Here is a 14,662-nt window from a genome sequence, read left to right on the forward strand (position 1 = left end):
TCTTCCTCGCCTTCTGACATACTAAACAACGACAATGACAGCAACAACTACATGGCTGGCTCTGGAGGGATAAAGGACATTGACTCCCAAACTAATGAAGCTGGTAAAAGTTGTCATTTGAACCAATGCAAGGGTTTTTTATTTGTTTCCTTGTTTTTCTAATAAATCTGTTCTTTCAATAACAGTGCACATTTTTACATTAACATTCCAGACTGCTTTTATCCTTTAAAATCTTATTTATATTAGAATTAATTTCACGACACAAAAACTTGAATTAAGCATTTACCTTTCCAGACAAAGAGACTTTCTCTGTGCAGATGCTGTCTGCTAATATGTATGAAGGCCAACCCATGTAAAAAGGGAAGTTTTAAAAAAAGTATTTTCATTTCAGTTAAAAATGAGCAACCAACCAAGAGTCCAGCATTTGAGTGTATTGCCTTCTTATCATTTCCCTATAATTAAAAATATGTAATATAATTGTGATATGATTGTAATGAAACTGTATTTTATGTCATACATACAAATGGGTCTGTGTTTGTGTAGGGGTTTAACTGCGTGCTGGTGCATTCGTACACACACACACACACACACACACACAGAGATCCAGCCCTGTTCCTCTCCTCCAACCACCTGATAACAACTCTTCCCTCTTTTCTTCTCCATGTTGGGAGATGGAGAAACACGGTCCCTCTCCCTGGGATTCTGATGTCCCAGTTGGACGATGGGAAACAGTGCCTGGCACTTTCACAGGGCGTTGCTGCCCAAGATTTTCCCTTTGCAGGGAGAGGAACTCTGGCTCCACCTTGTCTCCATCTCCTTAGATTGTGACCAAGTAGCCCCTAGAGACTGCAATTCTTTCGTTCGGTGTCATAAAGTACTTCAGTGGACAATTTCATCTTTTTCAGTTTGCTGGCCTCACCTGCTCACTTTCAGGATTTCAGAACATATCTCTTTGGGTCATACAGTAAGTGTGAGGAGGAATAACCAACACCACCTCTTTTTTTTTTATAAAACAGATTTATTGAGGTATAATTTACCTACCATAAAGTTCACGGATTTTAAGTGTACAGTTTGATGAGTTCAGTAAATTTATACAGTTGTGCAACCATCACTACAATCCAGTTTTAGAACATTTGCATCACCCCAAAGTCTCCCGGTGCCCATTTAGAGCCAACTCCCTGGCTTAGTCTCAGGCAACCACTGATCTACTTTCTGTTTCTAGAGATTTGCCCTCTTTAGAAATATCTTACAAATGGGATCATATAATGTTTACTCTTTTATGTTGGCTTCTTTAACATATTTTTCGAGATTCATCAATATTGTTGCAGATAACAGTAGTTGGTTCCTTTTTATTGCTGAATAGGATTTTACTATTGGCCATACTGCATTTTGTTTAGCCATTCGTCTATTGATGAACAGTTGGGTCATTTCCACCTTTTAGCTATAGTGACTAATGCTGCTGGGAACATGGGTATAGAAATATCTCTTTGGGTCCCTGCTTTCACTTCCTTATTATTATTATTTTTAAATAAGAAGAAAAATTTTATTTCAAACAGGTTCAGTGGTATGTGTGCTACAGCAAAGGCTGGTTGTAGCAGTTTCCTTTCAAACCTTCACTGATGTATAAGTTAGATATTATTTGGGAATGATTAATTTCTGGTAAAATGTAGATTCAATCCAACATTATGCCAATTTTTACTTTTATTGTAGACCTTATTTTAGTACTAGAGGTTAAATTTTCATCACCAAAAAATGATAATAATCTTACAGCTACTCCTAAGGTAATGAGCTGTCCTCACTGTTGCTTTAAAAATATACCCCTAGGTTGTTAAGAGGAATTCCGACTTCATCCAAATCTGTTATTTAATTCTTCAGTCATCATCTACTGTTGGCTTGATTGTCACTCCTCTTCTTATTTGACCCCAACAAATTAAACGCCAGTGTTTCTCAACTCTTCGGCTAAGGGCAAATTTTTCTCCTACTTCTGTGATTTTGCCCAAATCAGCCTTGACTGCACTAACTCTTCCTCCTGTCGACAAGGATCCTATGTCCACCATAAGCACTTCGTTCTTAGACAGCTTTTGCACTTTTGCTGCCTTCTTGTCTCCTTCAGCGCATACACCTAGAAGCCGTCTAAGCAGGAAATAGGAAATTTCCAGTACTGTGAAGATCTCAGGTAAAGCTCCAACTGCACCAAGTACCTGCCCCACCATTCTGTCAGCCTGGCACAAAGTGGGGTTAATTTTTGTTCCAACTCCAATAAGCCCTCCTGGAGTAGCATACTGAAGATCATTATGCTCTGCAAAAAGCAATACAATTTTGGAAAAGGTGGGTTTTCACATGAGTTTTCCTTCACTATTTTTGGAACAATACCAGGTCTGACTTCTATCTCCTGGCCCACCTTTTTTTTTTTTTTTTTTGTGCGGTACGTGGGCCTCTCACCGTTGTGGCCTCTCCCGCTGCGGAGCACAGGCTCCGGACGCGCAGGCTCAGCGGCCATGGCTCACGTCCTGGCCCACCTTTAATACTCCTTTTAGAATACTACCGCCATCTACCTCCCCATTAAGGTCATCAACTTCACAGCTAGGTTTGTTGACATCAAAGGATCTAATAGCAATAAGTCGGGGTTCTGAAGTAAAGTCTCTTGGGGGTACTGGAATTTTCTTTACTATGTACTCATAGACAACTTCAATATTGTATTTTAGCTGAGCAGAAATTAGAATAATAGGAGCTCCTTCTGCTACTGTACCTTGTACAAATGCAAGGATCTGTTCATACTGTTCTTTAGCCTGGTTTTCTTTTACCAAATCAATTTTATTTTGTAGAATCAAAATATGCTTCAGTTTCATGATTTCTATAGCAGTCAGGTGTTCAGAAGCAGTGGTTGAGGACAAGACTCTTTTCCAGCTATTAATAGAAGAGCTGTATCCATCACTGTGGCACCGTTCAGCCTAGTAGCCATCAAACTATCGTGGCCAGGACAGTCAACAAAGGAAACATGTCTGACTAATTTGAAGTTCCCTTTGGTCCCTGGAATGTCTGTAGGAAGCTCATTGGGTGTACTACTTCCACAAGATCTATAACATTCTGGCCGAGGACAACTTGGGTCATCAAGTTTATAAATCTTAGCATTAGCATAGCCAAGTTTGATTGTAATATTATTTTCTAGTTCATTTTTGAACCTGACAGAGTGAACTCCAGAAATAGATTTTACAACTGTAGATTTCCCGTGAGCTACATGACCAATTGTACCTATATTAATTGTGTCCTGTCTGCTTATAACTTCATGTGAAAGTGGCGTCAACTTGGTAACATCCAAAGTGGAGAGATATTGCTGAGAAAGGCACGGCTGCACTAACGTCACACCAGCCTCGCCCCACCGCCATCTTGCCTAGAGAGCTCACTTCTTTTGAGTATATTACTAGAAATGGAATTACTAGATCACATGGTAATTGTATTTAATTTTTTGAGGAATGCCATACCATTTTTTAATAGCAGTTGTACCATTTTACATTCCCACCAGCAATGCACAAAGGTTCCAATTTCTCCATGTTCTTGCCAACACTTTTTTTTTCTTTTTTAAGATTTATTTTATACAGGCCATCCTAATGTGTGTGAAGTGGTATCTCATTGTGGTTTTGATTTGCATTTCTCTAATGATTAGTGATATTGAGCATCTTTTCAAATGCTTATTGGCCATTTGTATATCTTCTTTGGAGAAATGTCTAATCAAGTCCTTTGCCAAATTTTTAATTGGGGTGTTTGTGTTTTTGTTGTTGAGTTGTAGGAATTCTTCATATATTCTGAATATCAATCCTTTATCAGATATATGATTGCCAAATATTTCCCCCTATTCCATAGGTTTTCTTTTCACTCTATTGATAGTATTCTTTGATGCACAAAAATTTAAATTTTTGATGAAGTCCAACTTATCTACTTTTTCTTTTGTTGCCTGTGTTTTTGATGTCATAGACAAGAACTCATTGCCAAATCCAGTGTCATGCATATTTCTCCCTATGTTTTCTTCTAAGGATTCTATAGTTTTAGTTCTTTCATTTAGGTCTTTCATCTATTTGAGTTAATTTTGGTATATTGTGTAAGGTAAAGAACTTCATTCTTTTGCATGTGGCTGTTTTCCCAGCAACATTTGCTGAAGGCTGTTGAATGGTCTTGGCCTCTTTTTCAAAAGTCATTTGCGCACATGCTAGGGTTTATTTCTGGGCTCTCTGTTCTATTCCGTTGGTCTATATGTCTGTTTTTATGCCAGTGCCACACTGTTTTGATTATCATAGCTCTGTAGTATGTGTTGAAATCAGGATGTGTGAGACCTTCTCCAAATTTGTTAGTCTTTTACAAGATTGTTTTGGCTTTTCAGGGTCCTCTAAGATTCTATATGAATATAGGATGATTTTTTCTATTTCTGCAAAAACATTGTTGGGATTTTAATAGATTGCCCTGAATCTGTAGATGGCTTCGAGTAGTACTGACATCTTACCAATATTAGGTCTTCTTATCCATGAACAGGAACATCTTTCCATTTCTGTGTCTTCTTTAATTCCTTTTAGCAATGTTTTGTAGCTTTTAGTATACAAGTCTTTTGCCTCCTTGGTTAAGTTTATTCCTAAGTATTTCATTCTTTTCAATGTTATTGTAAATGAAAATGGTTTCTTCATTTCTTTTTCAGTTTGTTCATTGTTAGTGTATGGTAATGCAACTGATTTTTGTATCCCCTTCATAACTTTTAAGACATTGATCCACCATCATTTGACATCTAGGATTTCTTTTGAGAAGTTTGATCCATTCTGATTCCCATTTCTTTATATGCACCTGTTCCTTCCACTTCTACCTTGACCCATGGACTTTTTATGGATTATCTCTTTATCTTATTGTTTGAAATTTCACAATGATCTTCCTAGATGTGGATTTTTTTTTCATTCACTATGCTAGTCGCTTGGAGAACCCTCATGTCCTTTAGTTCTATAAAATTTTATTTAATTTTTCCATCAATAATTTCCTTCCAGTGAATTTTTCTCTTCTATTCTTATGAAATTCTTAGTATTTGGATTCTTATTCTTTGGGTTTACAACAAGTCTTCATATCTTTTCTACCTCTATTTTCTACTTTTTTTTTTTTTTTGGCCATGCTGCATGGCATGCAGGATCTTAGTTCCCTGACCAGGATCAAACCCATGCTCCCTGCAGTGGAAGCTTGGAGTCTTAACTGGACTGCCAGGGAAGTCCCTCTATTTGCTACTTTATTGTCATTTAGTTATAATTTATGGGAGACTTCCTTACTTTTTCATTTTAATCCTTTTGAATAATGTTATTTTGGTTATCAATTTTAATTTCTAAGAGCTCTTTCTTGTTTTCAAGTTGGGCATTAATAGCACTAATACCTTTTAAATAGCATTTTACTTTTGCTTTATGGATGAAGAAATCATGTTATCTTTCTGAGAATATTACGGCCTTGTCTATTTTCCTTCCAAATTCTTTTTCTCATGTTTACTTTCCATTGTATCTTCTATGAAAAGAATTTCCTTAAGGGTCTGATGATTTCCTTAAAGCTCTCTGTCTATGTTTAATTGGAGTTGTTTTTGACTGGGGGAGGGGATTTACTGGGGGAGGAGGATCAGGTTGCCAGTGACCCTTTTCACTGTATCCCTCTATTGTCAGTATGTGGGGGTCTTTTTTTTTTCCTACCAGAGAAGTGCCATCCAGTCTCCTGCTTTAGAATTCTGTTGATGTGTGTGAGGGTGTACTTGGCTGCTTGCATTTTGGAAACAGAGTAGGAAAGGGTGGAGGGTCCTTCATATGTAAAGAGTAGACTTTCATGGAATTCTCTTATTTTCACTGTTTGCCTAGCTCTTGTGCTTTGATGAACCCATCTTCCTGAATTTAGAATCTCCTTGGTTTAATTTTTTTTCAGAGAAAAGACTTCTAGCTTCCTTGAGTAATAGGGAAGGCAGACGCTTGGCTGCTCGTGTTGGTGAGGACTCCTGGGAAGTCCACGTGTTCCAAATACAGACTTTCAATCATTTCCCTTCTTTTCACCCCAACTCCCACATCCACAGGTTTGTTGGCTGGAAGTTTGCATGCAAGCTTGACGACACCACAACACTTTGAATGTATTGATTTTGTATTTAATATCTGGTGAGGCAAGTCCCTCCTCACTCTTCTGAATTTTCTTGGCTAGTCTCAGACACTTATTTATTTATATGAATTTTAAAAAATCATGGAAAAGAATCTAAAAAAGAATACATATACATTATGTATAACTGAATCACTTTGCTATACACCTAAAACTAACACAACATTGTAAATCAACTATATTTCAATAAAAATTAAAACAAAACAAACAAAAAAATTACAAAGCATTTCTATAGACATGTACAGATCAACACGAATTTTATAATAATTTAATTTAGTTTCCCAAATATCCCTGTTGGGGTTCTAGTTGAATTCTTATTCATTCTTATATTTCTAGTGCCTTGCACAGGGCCTGGATCACGTTAGGCTTTCAAAAAACATCTGTTAAATGGAAATAAACCTTTGATTCCAGTGCCTGGGCTCTTTCTGTTACACCGTCCTGTCTGATTTATGCTCAGATCCCAGAGTCAGTTGGAAGCAGAACCAGAAGAACTCAGGTGTCATAACTCACCATCCAGCACTTTTTACACTGCCATTTGTACCTGTAAAACACTTCTGAACAGTTACACACAGCCCAGCACAAAGGAATGCGCCAGAGTGAATGGAAGGTCATAAGCCCATAGGAGACAAAGTGTTTTAAAATATTGAAGAAATATCTCTGCCTGGGTCAACCCGTCCCACCAGCATCACAAGCTTCGGTGTGGAGGAACAGGAAGGACAGGTAATGCCCGACAGGTACATTTATGTTGGGGCAGATGGAATGTTATCAAATTTATTTATGTTTTCCCATAGGAGGAGCTGTATTTCAATGGCATGAATATGAGTGCAAAAATAGGATGGTTTATCTGCCACGTCTGATCCATGTGGAGTTTAAGTCATAAAGTTTATTAGTGCCCCTGATTTAATATGACACATTTCCAGTGCAAATTACTCTGAGATCATCGTGTTCATAAAATATGACAGAAATCTTTTAAGTGTAAGCATAAGTTCTGAATTAATTTAATAACCCAGTCTGGAAAGAGGCACATGGTTTAAAACATATCATTATGCACTGGACTCCTGCTTTCCTCTTCTACCCGCCCTCGCTTCTCGTGCCACTTTTGAAAAGCCCTTCTTCGTGTCTTGAGTCAGCCGGCCTCTTCCCAGAGCTCAGGGTTTTGCCTTCTCAAGGAGGTTTGGAAGGAGATGTATTAGCATAGCCAAGGTGAGGGGGTCCATCCTTCTGTACCCTGGGGGCCCTGAGCACAGCTGGTTTTAGTTTTTAATGGTACCCACCCAAGAGAATGATTTACCACCCTTAGTGGGCTGGGTGATGCGTTGGAGTGCCAGCAGGCACATCATACCATTGGAAGGCCACGGTTGCAGGGGTTGTGAATGCGCCCCCCTCATCTTTCCAGATGGGAAAAAAATTACAGCAGCAGGACACATGCCCCGACTCTCAAATGCACATGACATCACAGTGTAAAATTGTGAAATGTAGGTCTCTTTATCTCGTGGCAGTGTAAAACAAAACAAAATTTTCACCACGACAAAAAATAGAACAAAGAAAAGCTAGGAGCTCTTTGGTATAACTCGACCAACAGGATATTCAGCCTTCCATCTCGTGGACGGACCGGTGACACCATGTCAGAGAAATCTGAGACCCACACTCACCACTCATGCTCAGATATTGCAGGGCCTGGGCTTACTCCATGCTCACTTGCTAACTCACTTCCTGGGCAATCCTGTCTTTTTTCTGGACAGTGGGGTTGCCCTTTGCACTGCCAAAGGAGGCTGGGACCCTGTGCTGGGGGGTGACCCTGGGCCCTCCCTAGACGAGCTCTGGGGCAATCCTCTGGTTTGTTCCTAATTCAGCCTCCAAGCAGAGCCTGGAAGGGCCACCCGAGTGCCCAGTGATGAGACCTCTTTCCTGGTTGTGCTTCCGAGACGAAAACAGGGCAACGTGCTCCAAGTGGATCAGCTCCTCCCAGGTGGCTGCCAACAGCTCAGAAAGGATGCTCTGCCATGGTCCGAATTTTGCTTGAGGGGCACCATGGAGGGTGAATATCATTCTTCTTTCAGGTTTCCGCCATCACCTCTAGAAACTGCCAATAGCAAGAGCTCAAAGTGGGTTTTAGCAAGAGATCCCACATCATTCCTTCTAGGGAGAAGCTTCTTTTTCTTCAGAGCCCGGCTCAAGTCCCACGTCCTCCATAAAGCTGTCCCCCCAAAAACCAGCCAACAGTGTGATGTCTTTCTTCATCGGCCTCCCATTGCCTTTATTACTTAAAATATACCATTGGCTCTCAGTGATATTCCCATTGGCTCTTTCACTGTGCATTGTCTTGTTCTGTCTTCTAATTACTTCCTGTGGGTAAGTCTCGTCGCCCAGCCAGGCTATAAATGCTAACCCCTGTCCAGGGGCTTGCAGTGTTGGGGAGGGTGGTCCTCAGTGAATTCATGCTTATTGGAATCAGGGAGAAAATTGGAGTCTGGGCTGTGGGCTGAGGGCTGAGGCTGGGTGTGTGCCAGCCTTCCTGAGGAATGGGGGGCACCCCCCCCGGGCAGAGTCTGTGGAGCCTGGACACAAGGAAGTCCTTCCCTCCAGTTTCCAAGCCTCCCTTTGCACCCATACCTGTTCTCGGGACTCCTGGCCTCTCTGCTTTTCTCCTTGCTTCTCTCTCCAGCTACAGCACTTAGGTCCCCCATTGCCTTGTGTCTGAAATCCAAATCCCTGAAAAGTCAGCTCCACTGTCATCTTTTCCAGAAAGTGTGGCCCAGTCCATCAGCTGAAAGTTCCCTTTCCCCTCGCTGAGCCCCACTGGCATCTATTTTCATCTCTTTGATGGTACTGTTCACTTTCTCTTTTTAGTTGTTATATTTGTGCATGAACTCCCTTTTTTTTTGTATTAACTTTTCTACCGCTGCTGCAACAAACGACCACAAACTTAGTGGCTTAAAGTAACACAAAAGTATTATTTTACAGGTCTGGAGGTTAGGAATCCAAGATAGGTCTCACGGGGCTAAAATTAACGTGTCTGTGTTCCTTCTAGAGGCCCAAGCGGGGAATCAGTTTCCTTGCCTCTCCCAGCTTCTAGAGGAGGCCCGCATTCCTTGGTTTGTGGCCTTTTCCTCCATCTTCAAAGCCAGCAACATTGCCTTTTTCTGGACCCTTCTTGCATTGTTACATCTCTCTTTTACCACAGCTGGGGAAGCTTCTACAATTTTAAGGATTCACATGATGGTTTGGGTCCACCCGGATAATCCAGAATAATCTCCCCATTTCAAAGTCCTTAACTTCAATCACATCTGCAACCTTAATTCCCTTTGCCATGCGATGTAACATATTCACAGCTTCCGGGGATTAAGACAGGGACATCTTTGGGGGAAGGCATTATTGTGTTTATCGCATCTTCCTTATACCAAGAGCTCCTTTTGGTTTTTCAATAAATATTTTTCAAAATTCAATTAAGTGCCGGGCACTGCTCATGGAGCAGCGATACTGAGAGCACTGAGACATAATCTCTAGCCTCAAGAAGTTTAGAACCTGGTAAGACAGACGCAGAAACAATTACAAGACAGTGTGACACGTGCGATAGTGGAGCTGAGTGCAGACAGTAGAGGTAGCCCAGAGGAGGGATAGATGGCTTTTTCTGGAGTAAGTAGTGGAGAGCTGGTCAGGGAAGACCTCACCAAGAAAGTGACAACTGACCAGGTTCTGAAACAGGGTCCAGGTTCACCAGGTGGACTGGAGAAAGGTATTCTAGGGAGGAGCAGGCACACAGCATGTATGTGAGGTAGCATGGTCTCTAGAGGGATATCACACATGATTTTGAGTTGCTGTGGCCTTAGGTGTGGGGAGAGGGAAGCCAGTCTGGAGAGGCTGGTGGGAGCTGGATCCCAAGAGGACTTTCATGCCAAGAAGCTTGGATTCTATAGTTGTAGGAAATGGGGAGGTCTTCAGTGGCCTTGGGGAGAATTATATGTCAGAGAGGTTGGTGAAAACCATAAGGGAACAGTGACACAAGGCAAGAGAGAGAAGAATTTCAGAAAGGAGTGATGCATCAGCAGTGTGAACATTGGAAGGAGGTTGGGTCACCAGAAGAATGAGCCCCGTCATTGGGTTGGAGAGTGAGAGATTTCTGGTGACCTCAGTGGAAGAGGTTTCCACAGAGAGGTGGGGGCAGAGGCAGCCTGCAGTGGACTGAGGGGTGACTGAGAGGTGAGGCAGGGAAAGCACGTGGTAAAACCAACTTGGCCAGGAAAGGGAGGAGAGCCCTGGGGTGATAGCTAGCGACAGTGGTCCCAGGGAGATTTTGTTGGCTGGATCTACATCTGCTGGAGGTCACCAGCTGCCCCCAAGTACCCATCCCAGTGTCAGACATGTTGTAGATACTCAATAATGGTGTGACGAATGAATGCATCATGCACATTTCCTGGAAGAGGCTGGAGCAACATCACAGATTTGCTCACCAAGGATTCTTCACTGTCCAGGGGCATTCTTGGAAGCAGCTGAAGTCATGAGCTCTGTTCCTAATCACGTCCTTTCCTGAAGCTCGAAAGGCACCCAGCCAGGGTGTCAACACCTCAGGTCACACCACATCACACAGAGCCTAATTTGACTTTCAGGCTGATGTCAGCATTTTCTTACCTTGCTGAGAAGCTCAACTTGAAGATGACATTAATTTACATTTGCCCATTTTCAAATAATGCATTCCAGATCCGAGCCGGCAGCAACGACTCAGGGACATGCTGGCATTTCCTGGATGGAAAAAACCCTTCCCTGTATGCGGGAGACTGTGTGTGTTTTCAGGACATTCCTTGGGAAACGGTCCACCAGTTTCCCAGGGAGCGTCATCCCATTTAACACCAGGGAGCCATGCAGGAAAAGAGACTCATCCTTTATCACCAGGAGGTGATGGAATTGTGATGCAGATGGCATGTTATGGGCTCCTCAGTTTCAGAAATGCCTCTTCTCAAGGTTTTTTATTTTATTTTATTTTTTTATTTTTTTTGCGGTATGCGGGCCTCTCACTGTTGTGGCCTCTCCCGTTGCGGAGCACAGGCTGCGGATGCGCAGGCTCAGCGGCCATGGCTCACGGGCCCAGCCGCTCCGCGGCATATGGGATCCTCCCGGACCGGGGCACGAACCCGTATCCCCTGCATCGGCAGGCGGACTCTCAACCACTGCGCCACCAGGGAGGCCCCCTTCTCAAGGTTAAAAATATTTCCCACATAGAGCTGGGCATGTACCCCAGCCAGCGTGTGGGAAAACAGGATTCCTGCAGAGCTGGGCATTGAGGTCCAAGACCTTGGTCACAGGGAGAGAGTGATGTCTCAGTTGCTGGGCTACCCACCCAGGTCCAGGTGCAGGATGAGCCCTCCTGAGAAGGCGTGCATGTTCCCGGTGCCTTGGCTTCCCACCTGTGACCTTTGTGTGGGTGTTGGTGATGGGGATGTACGTGGAGTTCTCTGATATTCTTTTGTTTGTTTGTTTGTTTTTTGCGGTACGCGGGCCTCTCACTGCCGTGGCCTCTCTCGTTGCGGAGCACAGGCTCCGGATGCGCAGGCTCAGCGGCCATGGCTCACGGGCCCAGCCGCTCCGCAGCATGTGGGATCTTCCCGGACCGGGGCATGAACCCATGTCCCCTGCATCGGCAGGCGGACTCTCAACCACTGCGCCACCAGGGAAGCCCTCTTTGATATTCTTGAATGTGCAGTTTCCCAAACCCAGCTCTCCTCACAGCATCCCAGCCTTGGTTTTGATCACTGCCTTCCCTCTCTGTGTCCCTCTAAGACTGTCCTCATAGTCTGGTCCCTTCTCCCTGCTTCTCTTTCTGCCCTCCAGCACCAGCAGGATGAACAGCTTCTTCCTTTGTGCTCTTGTTTCAGCTCTATTATTTTGTCCCCATCACTGTTTGGCATGTCTGCCTTGATCCCTAAGCTGCGAGGCTCTGGGTCCTGCTTAACTCAGGAACTTCAGTGTCAGCACAGCACTCAAGACCTAGCACGTTCACTCTATAGATGAATGAACCTATAAATAGTCCATGGCTACCCATCCTTCAAGGCCCCCCACCTCACTTTCTATTGCCTTTTGCTCAATTTCTTCCAGAATGATGCTCTCTCAATTCTTGCCCTCGGTTCAACCAGCATCTCCTGAACACCTATTATGGTATTTGGTGTTGGAAGTAAATTTGACTAGATGCCTGTCCTCAAGACATTTAATGAATAGTTGAGAATTTAGACAGGTTAATCAACAATTGAGTGAGACAGATGGTGTTATGGAGAAACAGTTGCAGAATAATAAAGGCTGTTTTTAATAACCTTCGAAAATTTATTTTAGTGAAGGCTTTATCACTTTGATGTTAAAAAGAAATTTTAATGGAGCTGAATGTAAAACCCCGAATTTGCTATTTTGTTGCATCATAGATTAAACATTTTTTTTCTAAATTAGAAAATAATGTGTTTCTTGTAGAATTTCAGAAAAACATAAAAGAGTAAAGGAGAAATAAAATTATTAACCTACACTCAGGGATAACTGCTGTTAACTTTTGGGTCCATTTCCTTCTAGCCTACTTATCATCTATCTATAAATGTCTTTTTTTCTTGAAAAACAAGACATAAAACTGGAATTCTGAAAGTTTTCATTCTTTTTTCCTCTTTTATTACAAACACTTTATCATTAAATACTATGAAATGATTATCAATGACTGTGATATGACTGTGTCACAGTTAAGACAAAAACTATTCTTTGCTTTGGAGTTAGACAGTTTCCAGTTTTTCTTTATTATAATTAGTAGGAAAATTTTTGTATGAAAACCTGTGTTATTTATCTATTTTTTTCCTTTTGGGGTATTCATCTTTTTTCCTATTGATTTTTCAAACCCCCTTTATGTATTAAGAGCATCCATCTTCTGACATATCTATGAAAAATATATTTCCTGGTGTGTCTTTTAATTTTGCTTAGTATCAGATTTTTAAAGCCAGAAAGGATCTCTGAGGAATTTAAAGCTAACTCTTTCCTCTTAAAAGCAAGAAAACTAAAGTCAAAATATTTAAGTGACTTCCAAATGGCTCCTAGACTTGGTCACAGAGCATTCCTAGAACCCAGAACCCTGGGCTCTCGGGGTCCGAAACTCACAGTGCTTTCTTCAGCATCACATCAGTACTGATTGTACATGGCTGTTCTTTGCTTTCCAATGGCTTAATTTGTGTTGGTTTTGCCTTCCTACCTGGAGGGCAGGGGTGGTCTCTTACGCTTGTTCTCTATCTACCCTATCTGGTGCCCGATACCCTTCCCCTGCTTCCTGCACAAGGCTTAGCACATGGCTAGGAATGGAGTGGTTGCTTAATAAATACTTGTTAGTTAATACACTGTTTATTTTTTATTGAGGTATAGCTGATTTACAATGTTATATTAGTTCCAGGTGTACAACATAGTGATTCAATATTTTTATACATTATGCTCCATTTAAAGTTATTATAGGGCTTCCCTGGTGGCGCAGTGGTTGAGAGTCCGCCTGCCAATGTAGGGGACATGGGTTCGTGCCCCAGTCCGGGAAGATCCCACGTGCCGCGGAGCGGCTGGGCCCGTGAGCCATGGCCGCTGAGCCTGTGCGTCTGGAGCCTGTGCTCCGCAACGGGAGAGGCCACAGCAGTGAGAGGCCCGTGTACCGCAAAAAAAAAAAAAAAAAAAAAAAAGTTATTATAAAATATTGGCTATATTCCCTGTGCTGTACAATGTATCCCTGTAGCTTATTTGTTTTATACATAGTAGTATGTACCTCTTAATCTCATATCATGACCCTCCCCCATCCCTGTTTCCACTGGTAACCACTCGTTTGTTCTCGGTATCTGTGAGTCTGTTTCTTTTTTGTTATATTCATTCATCTGTTTTATTTTTTTAGATTACACATATATGTGATAACATACAGTATTTGTCTTTCCCTGTCTGACATATTTCACTAAGCAATACCCTTTAGGTCCATCCACATTGTTGCAAATGGCAAAATTTCATTCTTTTTTATGGCTGAGTAATATTCCACTGTGTGTGTGTGTGTGTGTGTGTGTGTGTGTGTGTGTGTGTGTGTGTGTGACAACTTCTTTATCATTCACCTGTTGATGGACACTTAGGTTGCTTCCATATCTCTGCTATTGTAAATAATGCTGCTATGAACATTGGGGTGCATGTATGTTTTCGAATGAGTGTTTACTTTTCTTTAACTATATACCCAGGAGTGGGATTGCTGGATCATATGGTAGTTCTGTTTGTAGTTTTTGAGGACCCTCCATACTGTTTTCCATAGTAGCTGCACAAATTTACACTCCTATCAGCAGTGTATGAGGGTTTCCTTTTCTCCAGATCCTCACCAACATTTGTTATTTGTAGGCTTTTTGATGATAGCCATTCTGACAGGTGTGAGGTGATATATCATTGTGGCTTTTTTTTTTTTTTTTTTGTGGTACGCGGGCCTCTCACCGTTGTGGCCTCTCCCGTTGCGGAGCACGGGCTCTGGATGCGCAGACTCAGCAGCCAT

General features: G+C 42.1%; 1 pseudogene across 1 annotated transcript; it reads right to left on the minus strand.

Annotated features, from left to right (window-relative positions):
• Window positions 1–1,798: 1,798 nt before the first annotated feature.
• On the minus strand, window positions 1,799–2,872 carry LOC308608213 (eukaryotic translation initiation factor 2 subunit 3-like; annotated as a pseudogene). The gene is made up of 2 exons: window positions 2,520–2,872; window positions 1,799–2,401 (listed from the first exon to the last, which is right to left on the minus strand). The product of its transcript is annotated as a eukaryotic translation initiation factor 2 subunit 3-like (transcript).
• Between the last annotated feature and the right edge of the window lie 11,790 nt (window positions 2,873–14,662).

The sequence above is a fragment of the Mesoplodon bidens genome (assembly GCF_964165515.1).
Source record: "Mesoplodon bidens genome assembly, chromosome: 20".
NCBI lineage: Eukaryota > Metazoa > Chordata > Mammalia > Artiodactyla > Ziphiidae > Mesoplodon > Mesoplodon bidens.